General features: G+C 37.2%; 1 long non-coding RNA gene across 1 annotated transcript; it reads right to left on the bottom strand.

Moving 5' to 3' along the window:
- Positions 1–3,045: 3,045 nt before the first annotated feature.
- LOC131424495 (uncharacterized) lies at positions 3,046–12,000 on the bottom strand. The gene is made up of 3 exons (XR_009227610.1): positions 11,515–12,000; positions 11,355–11,423; positions 3,046–4,450 (listed from the first exon to the last, which is right to left on the bottom strand). It is a non-coding gene; the product is annotated as an uncharacterized LOC131424495 (long non-coding RNA).
- Between the last annotated feature and the right edge of the window lie 176 nt (positions 12,001–12,176).

Genomic DNA, 12,176 nt, shown 5'->3' with positions numbered 1-12,176 from the left:
AGAGCTGCCTCCACTAGATATTTAAATAAACTTCCAGACTACCTCATTTCTAAGTTGTTTAATATACATGCATTTTAAATCTGTGTATATATCCACAACTAATATTGATTGAGTACAGTTGAGGCTATGTCTTTTTCATAGACATTACTTAAGAGTGATGATTTGGAGGCTTCAAAAGAAAAGTTAAAGCCTCCATATTCTTCAAATATTTTAGGATAAAATTATTTTACTTACATTCTTGCACATGTGGTATTTTTAAACCATTAGATTTTTTTATAGGCATGGTTTTCAGTTCATATGGTGTTAATATTGCTTGAATAACAGTAAATTCCCAGTTATTCATGCAGTTAGAATTATGGAGGAAGAAAATTAAGTTACTGCCATATGTAGTGGCCCACACCTGTAATCCCAGAGGCTGAAGCAGGAGGGTCAAGAGTTCAAAGCCAGCCTCAGCAAAAGTGAAGGTGCTAAGCAACTCAGTGGGACCCTGTCTCTAAATAAAATACAAAAATAGGGCTGGGATTTGGCTCAGTGGCCAAGTTCTCCTGAGTTCAATCCCCAGTACCACCATCCCCCAAAATTGATTCCTCTAAGACGAACATTTTAAAAATTATTTCTGACAAGTACAACTCAAAGAGCAGTAACTGCAGATTCCTGGTTAGCAATTGCTAATGATAAAGGGAAGCTGAGGTTGGTTGTTGATTACTAATACAACATGGACAGGAAATTTTTCTAAGGATATAAATCCTATTCATTCCTTGCTGGGTAAGTCCTGACTGCTTTATTGTTACATAGTATTTTCAAGCATAACAATATCTTTTATTTTGTAAGAAGTTTCCATTGAAACATCCTGTGGAATTATTAATCTCAAAATATTGCATTCTAATTTGTTGGGAAACAACATTTATCTTTAGGTTTGTTACTCTTATTTTTAATGTCTTATTTTCTCTAAGAATAATTTAGAAATATGACAGACCAATTTTTCTTAGTTTTTTAGTGCTGCATGTTAAACCCTGAGCCTCATGCATACTAAGTGAGCACTCTACCACTGAGCTACATCCCCAGCCCTTTTTAAAAAGGGTCTCACTGAGTTGCCTAGACTGCCCTTGTGAATCCTCCTTCAGCCTCTTGAGTAGCTGGGATTACAGACAGATGTTGCCACACATAGCTTCTGTTTCTGTTTCTAAAATTTGAATGATAGTCTGCTTTGGAAGAAGGTCTAAATCAGTTGAATATTTGGTGAATTAAAGGTACACTTACATTCAGTTAGCAGTTATTCCTTATCTGACTTGGGCTAAACGTATGCTATTCTGCTTGTGGGTATGTATTACAACTAATCTTTATATCAACCCTATAAAAGGAAATATTTGCTTATTTTATAAATTCATTTAGAAAGCCCCTCAAGATATTTTTGCACTTAAGGTCATTTTGTGAACATCAGTTATCAAAACATCAAGTATCATTGGTTTGAAAATAATGTCAAATCAGATTTAAATCTTGTTACTTTTTTATTAAATTCTAAACAATGGCTTATGCATCTGATACACACATTTCTTCATTGGAAATTTGAGTATGGCACCCAGTGGTGGATCACACCTGTAATCCCACTGATTTGGGAGGCTGAGGCAGGAGGATCACAAGTTTGAGGCCAGCCTCAGCAAATTATCAAGGCTGTAACCAACTTAGCAAAACCCTGTTTCAACATTAAAAAAATATATATTTTTTAAAGGTTTAGGAGTGTAGGCCAGCGTTATAACAACCTGGATTCAATCCTAGTACAACAAAAAGTAAATAAATAAAAATCAAATACAGGATTGGGGGCTTAATTATAGCATGTGCAAGGCCCTGGGTTTGATTCCCCAACAAAGCAAAAAAATTAGAAGGAATAAAATTTGAATAGTGTTCAGAAAAACAATCCATTAATTTGATATTTCTTCATGTTTGCCGAAGATACAATTTTCTGCTGTGTGCATAGAAATAATTGTAGTCTTTTGGTTAAGATTATTTTAATTATATTAAGAGGCAAATGAATTCTGTATGTTGGGAGTTATGCAAAATCAAGTGATTGACTCCCAGTCTACTGCTTTCCAACTGAAGTGTTTTGAAACCAAGTCTGAATATTAATGGAAACATCATTTTGCTCAAGATTGACTCTGTCCCCACTTTACCTCTTATCATGATATTCTGACGCTTACTCTGCCCCACGTCCCTAGGCAGTTCTCTTTCTACCTTCCTTCCCTCATGATTTTCAGACCCCCGCGCCTGTGGCAGTTTCCTAGAACTCATTCCCACTTTCTTCGCCTTTTTTACAGCAAACTACATCCACTAAAACTATGTTCCAAATATGTCATCTATTGAAATTGCACACACAGCTTGCTGAGTCAGCTGTGTCCTTTTTGTGGTCTCTTACCAATTTTTCAGGTCAAAATATTAGGACAAACTAAAAACTTGTTTCTTTCCCTGCCTGCTGGGTTCTTGATCCAAGAAACTGAAGTATTGAAAAAGTATTTCCTATAATCTGCTGTCACCTTTCAAATGGACAAGTAGAAAATGTGTTAGTGAATAATATTTCACTATATCAAATGTTTTGTTTCGATGTATCAGTAAAAAATAATTCTCAAAGATTTGAACACAGGAATGATTATAGTTTGCTTAAAGATAAAATGAAAATCTCTAACAGTATAAATACACTGTCAAGTTAGGGATAGCAAATGTTTAGTGAACGTCTGCTGCTGAACTCCACAATATGATGGGCATTTGGGCAGAAAAATCAGTTCAGACATTTCTGACTTTAAGAGAGCTTATAATCTGAAGAGTGGGAAAGGCATGTAGAAACCAACCATTCAAGTAAGTAGTCCTGTACATGCTAATGCTTGGTGTTATAGGTCTTAAAGAGGATGACCTATAATTCATTCTGGTGGATGCAGGAATACTAAGAATGAGACAAATCTAAACTGAATATTGAACAATATATTCAAGTTAACATGCTGAGATGGTAAAAGTAAGGTAAGATCTGTAGAAGGAGAAGACACAGGAATACGTAAAAATTATTCCATTGATTTATGTAGTTGGTACATTTAACATGGGGAAGTGAGAGGGACATATCATTTCCCATCTCCTATGAAATGTAATAATTAAACAATGTAAACTGCATATTCCTGACAAGATTGCAACCTAGCATATCATTGTACCATCCTTGGCTGAACTGCATTTTACTACAGGAGTGCAAAGGAAGTACAGGCACATCCCACAGGACACATCCCTGGTTAAAGTCTTCCTGGCAGACTACTTCCTGACTTCAGTGCTGGAGATTGAACCCAGTGAACACATAAGCACATGTTCTACCACTGGGCCACCCCCCCCCCACAACACTTGATTTGTGTGTGTGTGTGTGTAGCAGGAGAGGGGAGTGTATTTTACGATACACATTTAAAAATTTACTATCTTACCCATTTTAAGTTTATGGGTCAGTAGTGTATGAGTACATTCACATTGTTATACAACCAATTTCCAAAACTTTTGCATCCTGAAAAACTGAACCTCTGTACCCATTAAACAACTTCTGATCTCCATAGAGGCTGCATTATTTTGCATTCCTGTCAACAGTGTGTGAAAGTTCCAATTTCTCCATTCCAAAATATTTTTCCTTGATAACAGCCACTGTAATGGATGTAAGGTTTTTGATTTGCATTTCCCTGATGATTCTTGAGTTTCAATTCCTAAGGTTCAGATCTGTCCCTCCATACACTTTCTAAATTGTTTAATATTGGTAAAAAATATGTCCCCCAAACTCAAAACAACATTTTACCAATGTTACTTAAGGAAGATCATATGTTCCAAATAAAAATAGTAGAATACTAGAATCCATATGGACATTTATTTTAAAAGTGTCTTAAGTATCAAAAGCCAGATTGGCATCTTGGTATTGCAGTTAATGTTGAATGTAAAGAATTTTCTCCACATTTAATCTTTCATGTGTAGTTTATATTTGCTTAGTATGTTTCAAGTCCCATACCAGTTGATAATATATTTAAGAAAATTGTGGAGAAGGAAACAAAAAATAAACTCAATATGGAAGATAATATTCTTCTAGGACTGGGGGTGTAGCTCAGTAATGGAATGCTTGCTTTGCATGCACAGACCCTCAGTTCAATCCCAGCACTGCCAAAAGAAAATGCTGCATAAAAAGCTACTGATCATTAAAACTATATTGTTTGATAATCAGAGAGCTATTTTAAGCACTTACATTCAAATATGTTATATGTACATGGTTAATTTCTTTTTTGGTAACACCTCAGAAAGTTGACTAAGTTTGAAGTTAACAAGCATTACAATGTTTCCCATTTAAAAATTAAGAAGTGGCACTTCCACGGATTCCATCTCTTAGGTCCCCTTCTTCCTCCGGGAGAAATCTTTTCTGCTGTCCTTTAATAAACTTCTACTTTCCACTCTGAAAAAAAATAAAATAAAATAAAAATTAAGAAGTAGATCCTGTTCATGCATGACTGGTTTTCAGGAAAGAATTACTGCCTTGGGACTGGGTATAGCTCAAGCGATAACACACTCGCCTGGCATGCGCAGGGCGCTGGGTTTGATCCTCAGCACCACATAAAGATGTGTATCCACCGAAAACTGAAAAATAAATACTAAAAAAAAAAATTCTCTCTCTCTTTAAAAAAAAAGAATTACTGCCTTTAAAAGGGTGATACTTCTATTTGGATCTGAAGAACAAAAAAGTAAATAGTTATTTTTAAATAGTTACACATTTGCAGAACAATTTGGAAAATATTTCTTTTGAAATATTTAGGTTGTTGACTGGATGACACACCATCCCTGAATACTTTAGTGTGTGTTTTCTACAAAGAAGGTAAGTCTCCTACTTAATAATATGACCATTGAGATTAAGAAAATTGACACCACTACATTAAAACTGCCATCTACTACTCAGACCTCATGCAATTTTCACCATTCATCCCAATAACAGAATTTATAGCAAAGGATGTGTGTTAGGATTACAGGTATTGTTTCATTGTCAGGTCTCTCTTAGTCTGGAAATATGCTCATTCCTTGATTTTTAGAAGCTTGACACTTTTTTGGTCTGTGGTGCTGGGGATTTAACTCAGGACTTTGTGTGAGACAAGCTCTCTACCAATTGAGCTATATCCCCAGCCTGACACTTTTGAAAAGTATTATTTTATGCACTGCCCCTCAGTTTGGATTTATATGATGTTTTCATATTACATTTATGGTATGCCTCTTTGATCCCTTTCTTTTCACAATGAGCAATTACATTTACACCAAGATTTAGAAAACATGTAGGCCCAGATGTAGGAAATGATGAAAAACCCATAACAACCTATAGTGCACCTACAGTCCCAGCTACTTGAAGACTGAGGTGGGGGGATATGTGGAGCCCAGAAATTCAAGGCAAGCCTAGGCAACATTATGAGACCATCTCTCAAAAACAAAAACTCAAAAAGAAAAATGACCGTAAGTTTCTATTCAAAGAACTCCACAGAAAGAAGACAGACAAGAAGTTTTTTGCCACAAATAAAACTTATTACAGATTAACATACAGAACATACTTCTGGAAGTCAACCAAAGAATATTGAGCATCCTGTGAATTGAATAGACAAATCACAGGAAAGGAAGCCCAAATGAGCAATGAACAATGAGATGTTCAAACTAGTAGAAGAGAAATATAAATTAAAATGAGATGCCACTTTAGAACAGCAAAACTTAAGAAGGGTGGATAATAGGAAAAAAGATAAAAATAGAGGAGTGGATTCTGACAATGGAACATATTAGAAGTTAGAAGCTAACAAATAGCATAATAGTCACCATTTGATGAAATCAGAAACAATAACGTGTATATTTGCATATAAAAACTATATATTTTACATCAATTTTTACATAGATAATTGGATATATATCAAAATGGTTAGCTGGGGCTGGGGCTCAGTGGTAGAGCACTCGCCTAGCATGCATGAGGCACTGGGTTCCATCCTCAGCACCACATAAAAATTTTAAAAAATAATAAAATAAAGAATAATAAAATAAAAAGGCTAGAGGGCTAAGGATATAGCTCAATTGGTAGAGTGCTTGCCTTGCATGCACAAAGCCCTGGATTCGAACCCCAGCACCACAAAAAAAAAAAAAAAAAAAAAAAAATTCAAAGCCAGCCGCAGCAACAGCAAAGTGCTAAGCAATTCAGTGAGACCCTGTCTCTAAATAAAATCCAAAATAGGCTGGGAATGAGGCTCAGTATTCGAGTGCCCCTGAGTTCAATCCCCAGTACCAAAGAGACTGTACATGGGAAGAAGGGTTGGGAAAACAAGGAATTTTGTTCTTAGTTCTTAGATGACAACATGCTATCAAATGAAGAAGAGAATTAATTGTACCTGTTTGAGATCCATAAGAAAGGAGTTAATTTCCATATTAAAACATAAAAGGGTAAATCATACCTATAAAAATTAGCATGTAACTTGACAACTTAAAATGCAACTTTTTGTTGATGGACACAAATCCTTTATTTTATTTTTATGTAGTACTGAGGATCAAACCCTCATCTGAGATGAGCACTCTACCACTGAGTCACACCCCAGCCCCCAGAACTGTTTTAAAAATGTTTTATGAGATGACAACCAAGTACAGTGCTAGCCAAGATTATAAATGCCTTAAATTGAATGGACAAAAAAAAGTATTAAAAATTTTTCCCTTTTTGGGATGTTGAGGTAAAAATATAATTTCTTACAATATTCTGTCTCTAATTCTCTGATACCAACTGGATGTCTTGCAGCTCAATTCTGACACACCTAGAGTTAACAGAGACCTCACAAGTGAAAAAAATTCTTTTTTTTTTTAAGAGAGAGAGAATCGAACCCATGCCAGGCGAGCGCGCTAACCGCTTGAGCCACATCCCCAGCTCAGGGCAAATTCTTTCATAAGATATAATACCATGCTGACTTCAGACTCTAACTTCAAGTTTCAGCAGTTCCTAAACACTGCTGACTACGGATTTAGGGGTTCTATTATATAGTCATTATTAAATTATTGGTCACTTGGTTGAATTCAGTCTCCACTTACCACTCCCTTTCCTAGAAGTCAGGCCAGTCCACAGTTGACTTAATTGTCACAAGGTTGGTCTTTCTGGTACCAGCCCCTTCCTGAGGGTATCTAGGGGCCCACCAGAGGTTACTAAATGGGTATAACAAAGATACTTCTATCACCCAAGATATCACAAGCTTTGTGTCACCACAGAATTTCCTGTGTTGATTTCAATAAACAACATATTTACATTCCAATTACCAGAAGGCATTTGAACTAGGAGTTAAAATATTCTTTAATCTTTTGAGAATTATAATTTTATAGGAATCTTTTACAGACCAATATCATGTATAATTTTGATGTAGTATATAATTCTTATAAAGTATGAATAATTCCTATTTTAAATGGTAAAATATATCAAGAAAAAAATCAATGTTTACATATTTTAAAAGAAACTAGTCAATTATGTAGGAACAAACTTTTTTTTGTAGTTGTAGATGGGCAGCATACCTTTATTTTATTTGTTTATTTTTATGTGATGCTGAAGATGGAACCTAGTGCCTAACACATGCTAGGCAAGTGCTTTGCCACTGAGCTATAGCCCTAGCCCCTGTAGGAACAAAGTTTAACATATACATTTAATTTGAAGGATCTGATCATGTAAACAATTTTAAAATTCTTTGACCAAAAGGAGAAAGGTAAACAATTAAATTAGAACATTTTTTGGTAAACAACAAAATTTAGAACTGCAGTTTTACATGACAAGTAATTAGCAAGGATTAGAGACTGATGGTTATGTTCTACAAGAGAACACACTCGTGCACACATGTAAGACAGAAGCAAAGAGCAAAGAAAGGTTTAAGAATTATAGTTTTTTTTTTTATTTTGCCATTTTTTTGTTGTTTGTTTTGTTTTTAAGACAGTCTTGCTGTGTTACCTGAGCTGGTCTCAAACTCTTGTGCTCAAGGGATTCTCCTGCTTCAGCCCTGGGGCATTACTTGGAGTAGCTGGAACTATAGGAACATGCCACCATACCGAGCTGTAGTGTTTATTAAGATGACTTCACAACCCAAATAGCAAAACCTGATATTGTAACTGCCAAGTTCCTAATCCACCATCTCTCCATTTACCCTGTTTCCAATAGATTACAGAGGTCATACAATATAAAGCAGGGGAGTGGAAGGCAGACAAAAGTAGTGGTGGTCTTTCCTCCCTGGCACTGAGTGGCATGAACAACTTGGATGCTTTTCTTTTTAAAAATATTAACATATATTAATTTTACAATTATTAATATTACAAACATTAAAGAGTTCAGTGTGATATCTCTTTGCAATAAGTACAATGTGCACTAATAAATTCCAGATTCCCGTTACCCATCTTCCCACTCCACCTCCCTCCTCAGTCTTTAGTAATTCACTCTTCTACTTTCAGGCTGACTTTTAAAAAACTTCCACACATGAGAGAACGTGTGAGATTTGTATTCCTATGTCTGGCTTATTTAAATTAACGTAATGTCCTCTAGATCCATCCATTTTGGATGAAAGGATTTCATTCTTTATGGCTGAATAATACTCTATTGGGTATGTACACCACATATTCTTTATCCATTCATTAGCTGATGGGCATCCAGGTTGATTCAATATTTTGTCTTTTGAGAATAGTGCTACAATAAATATGGGTGTACAAGTATGCCAATTTCATTGCCTTTGTATGTATACCCAGAAGTGGACCAGCTGGATCATATGGTAGACTTATTTTGAGTTTTTCTGAAGCACTTCCAAACTGTTCTTTGTATTGATTGTTACTAATTTACATTCCCACAAAGAGTATATGAGTTTTTTATTTTCCACATCCTTGTCACAGTTTGTTTTGTTTTGTTGTGCAGTACTAGGGGTCGAATGCAGGGCCTTCCACATCCTAGGCAAGTGCTCTACCACTGAACTTCATCCCCAGACCTTTCCATTTTTCACTTTGAAACAGGGTCTTGCTAAGTTGGCCAGGCTGGCTTCAAACTTGTGATCTTCCTGTCTCAGTATTCCCAGTAGCAAATATTACAGGTGTGTACCATCATGCCTGGCATTTTTTTGTTGTTTTGATAGTGACCATTCTAACTAGGGTGAGATAATATCTTTGTAGTTTTGATTTCATTTCTCTTATGGTTAATGATATTGAGCAATTTAAAAACTATTTGTTAAACATTTGTAATTTTGGGGGAAGTATCTATTTATATCATTTTTTCATTTTAAAATTAAATTACATGTTATAGGGGTTTTTTTTAGTTCTTTATATATTCTGGACATTATTCCTTTGTCAGATACATGAACATTTAAAAAAACTGTTTTTTTTTTCTGTTCTTGGTGCTGAAGATTAAGCCCAGGGCTTCTACATGCTGGGCAAGTGCTCCATCATGGAACTACAACCCAAGCCCATGATCCTGTTTTGAAATCCATACATGTCTGTTTCCTCATTACAAAATACAGGGTAATAATATTTGCTCCATAGGATTACTGTATAACATTTTTATACAATAGTGTTATAAATAAGAAGGAACATGTAAAACACATAGTATATAGGAAGCACTCAAAAAAGTATTCTTATTTGTTGGGCTTGGTGGTGGTCACCTGTATTCAAGGCAGGAGGATCCCTTAGGCCCAGAAGTTCAAGGCCAGTCTGGGCAAGATAGCCAGAACGTGAAAGAGAGAGAAAGAGGGAAAGGAAAAAAGAGAAAGAGGGAAGGGTGGATGGAAGGATGAAAAGCAAAGCAAAGAAAAAGTGTTTTGTTTTATAGCACCATATGACTTAACTTTTCAGAAGTACTACTTTCCCCGACTCATCTACTCATGCACAACCCTAACTACATTAATCTCATCAATTCCAAACATTGGTTTCTGATTCAAGCATCTTCTTCCCCCATCACCATTCATCATTCCCATTTCTCCTGTTCCCAATCTACTAGGAAAATACTCTCATTCTCATTTCGTTTTGGGCCTTTCAGGTTTAGGCAAACATCTACCTTTTTTTAAACTTTTTGGTCTAACCTCCTCAGGAAGTGCAATAGCTATTGCAATTATACAAGTAGACTTTCATCTAGACCTTGTGCCTAATAGAAGAAAAAGTAGGCCCAGATATCCACCATGTCAGCTTAGGTACTGACTTCCTTAACAAGATTCCTAAAATGCAATAAGTAAAATCAAGAATCAGCAAATGGGATGGAATCAGACTAAAAACCTTCTTCACAGCAAAGGAAACAATAACATGAAGAGAGAGCTTACAGAATGGGAGAAAACTTTTACCACATGCACCTCAGATAGAGCATTAATCTCCAGGATATATAAAGAACACAAAAAATTTAACACTATAAAAACAAATAACCCGATCAATAAATGGGCTAAGGAACTGAACAGAAGGAATACAATCCATCAACACTGAAAAAATGTTCAACATCTCTAGCAATTAGAGAAATGCAAATCAAAACTACAATGAGGTTCCATCTCACTCTATCAGAATGGCAATCATCAAGAATACAAACAACAATAAATGTTGGCGAGGATGTGAAGAAAAAGGTACACTCATACATTTCTGGTGCGCAAACTGCAAACTGGTGCAACTACTCTGGAAAGCAGTATGGGGATTACTTAGAAAACTTGGAATGGAACCACTATTTGACCCAGTCATTCCACTCCTCAATTTATACCCAAAGGACTTAAAATCAGCATACTACAGTGTTGCAACCATATCAATGTTTATAGCAGCTCAATGCATGATAGTTAAGTTACAAAACCAAACTAAGTGCCCTTCAACAGTTGAATGGATAAAGAAAATGTGGTACATATACACAATGGAATATACTCAGCCTTAAAGAATGAAATTATGGCATTTGCAGGTAAATGGATGGAACTGGAGAATGCTATGCTAAGTGAAATAAACCAATCCCAAAAAACCAAAGGCCAAATGTTTTCTCTGATGGATGCTAATTCACAAAAAGGGGAGGCTAAGGAAGAATAGAGGTACTTTGGATTGAGCTGATGGGAGTGAAGGGACAGGAGGGGGTATGGGGGTAGCAATGAATCAGACATTACTGCCCTATGTGCATATATGATTACATAGCCTGTGTAATTCTCCATTGTGTACAACCAGACGAATGAGAAGTTTTACTTCATTTATGTATGATGTGTCAAAATGTATCTACTGTCATGTATAACTAATTAGAATATATATATATATATATATATATATATATATATATATATATATATATATAAAGTTTAAAAGGGGCTAAAAGTTTAGCTCAGTGGTATAGTGCTTACCTAACATGCTTGAGGCCCTGGTTTCAATTCCTGGCACCGCAAAATAATTTTTCTTTCCTCTTTCTGATGCTGAAAGGGAATATTCAAGATTAAGGGTTCCACAGCTAGAATTAAGACTAGAAATAATTTGTTTATTCAATAAATATCGAATGCCTGTTACAGGAAAGTGAAATCTTGACGGGAGAATTCCCAAACTTTCCAATTCCCGATCCAGAACGCTGAAAAAGCACTCCAGGAGGCCAAAATGAAGACATAGTTCCCAGAGAACTGGATGGGGAGAAGAACCAGCCGAGCTAGGTCTGGAGCCTGATGGGAAAAGAGGCTCTAGCAAGAGAAACAAGTAAGTGCGACCCTGGGCCCCCTCGGACCGTTTCTCCGCCGATCCGCGCGAGGGCGCTGCTCTGTTCCTTGCGGGCCGTGCCCTGGCGGTGCCGCCTGCTCGCCTTTTCGCGGCGGAAATGCCGGGGCGATGACGGAAACCCAGAGGGAGGGGAGAGAAAGAGCGAGAGAGAAGGGCCGAGAGATCGAGGAGAGGAGAGATTGAGGGAGGAGGCGGCGGGTAGTTATCGTCCGACCGAGCCGAGGGCCTGCACCGCGCTCCCAGCAACTTCCCGCACCTTTCACCGACTCCGGCGGCGCGCGGCCGGGCGGGGCAGGGCGGGCGGGAGTCTCCTGGAGGCTGCGTGCCTGGAGCCTCCCGCTGGGCTTGGGCGGGGCCCTGGGCTCGCGGCCGCCCTCCACCTCTCCCTCGTCTCCAGCTGAGAGCTGGCTTGTGCGTCAGGGGAGGCTAGCGTCGCGGGCGGAGGCGGGGGCGGGGGCCGG

The sequence above is a fragment of the Marmota monax genome, unplaced genomic scaffold, assembly GCF_021218885.2.
Source record: "Marmota monax isolate L192 unplaced genomic scaffold, Marmota_monax_Labrador192_F-V1.1 WCK01_AAM20220418_F8-fsc00117, whole genome shotgun sequence".
Lineage (NCBI taxonomy): Eukaryota > Metazoa > Chordata > Mammalia > Rodentia > Sciuridae > Marmota > Marmota monax.
This window is presented reverse-complemented; position numbering and strand designations above follow the sequence as displayed.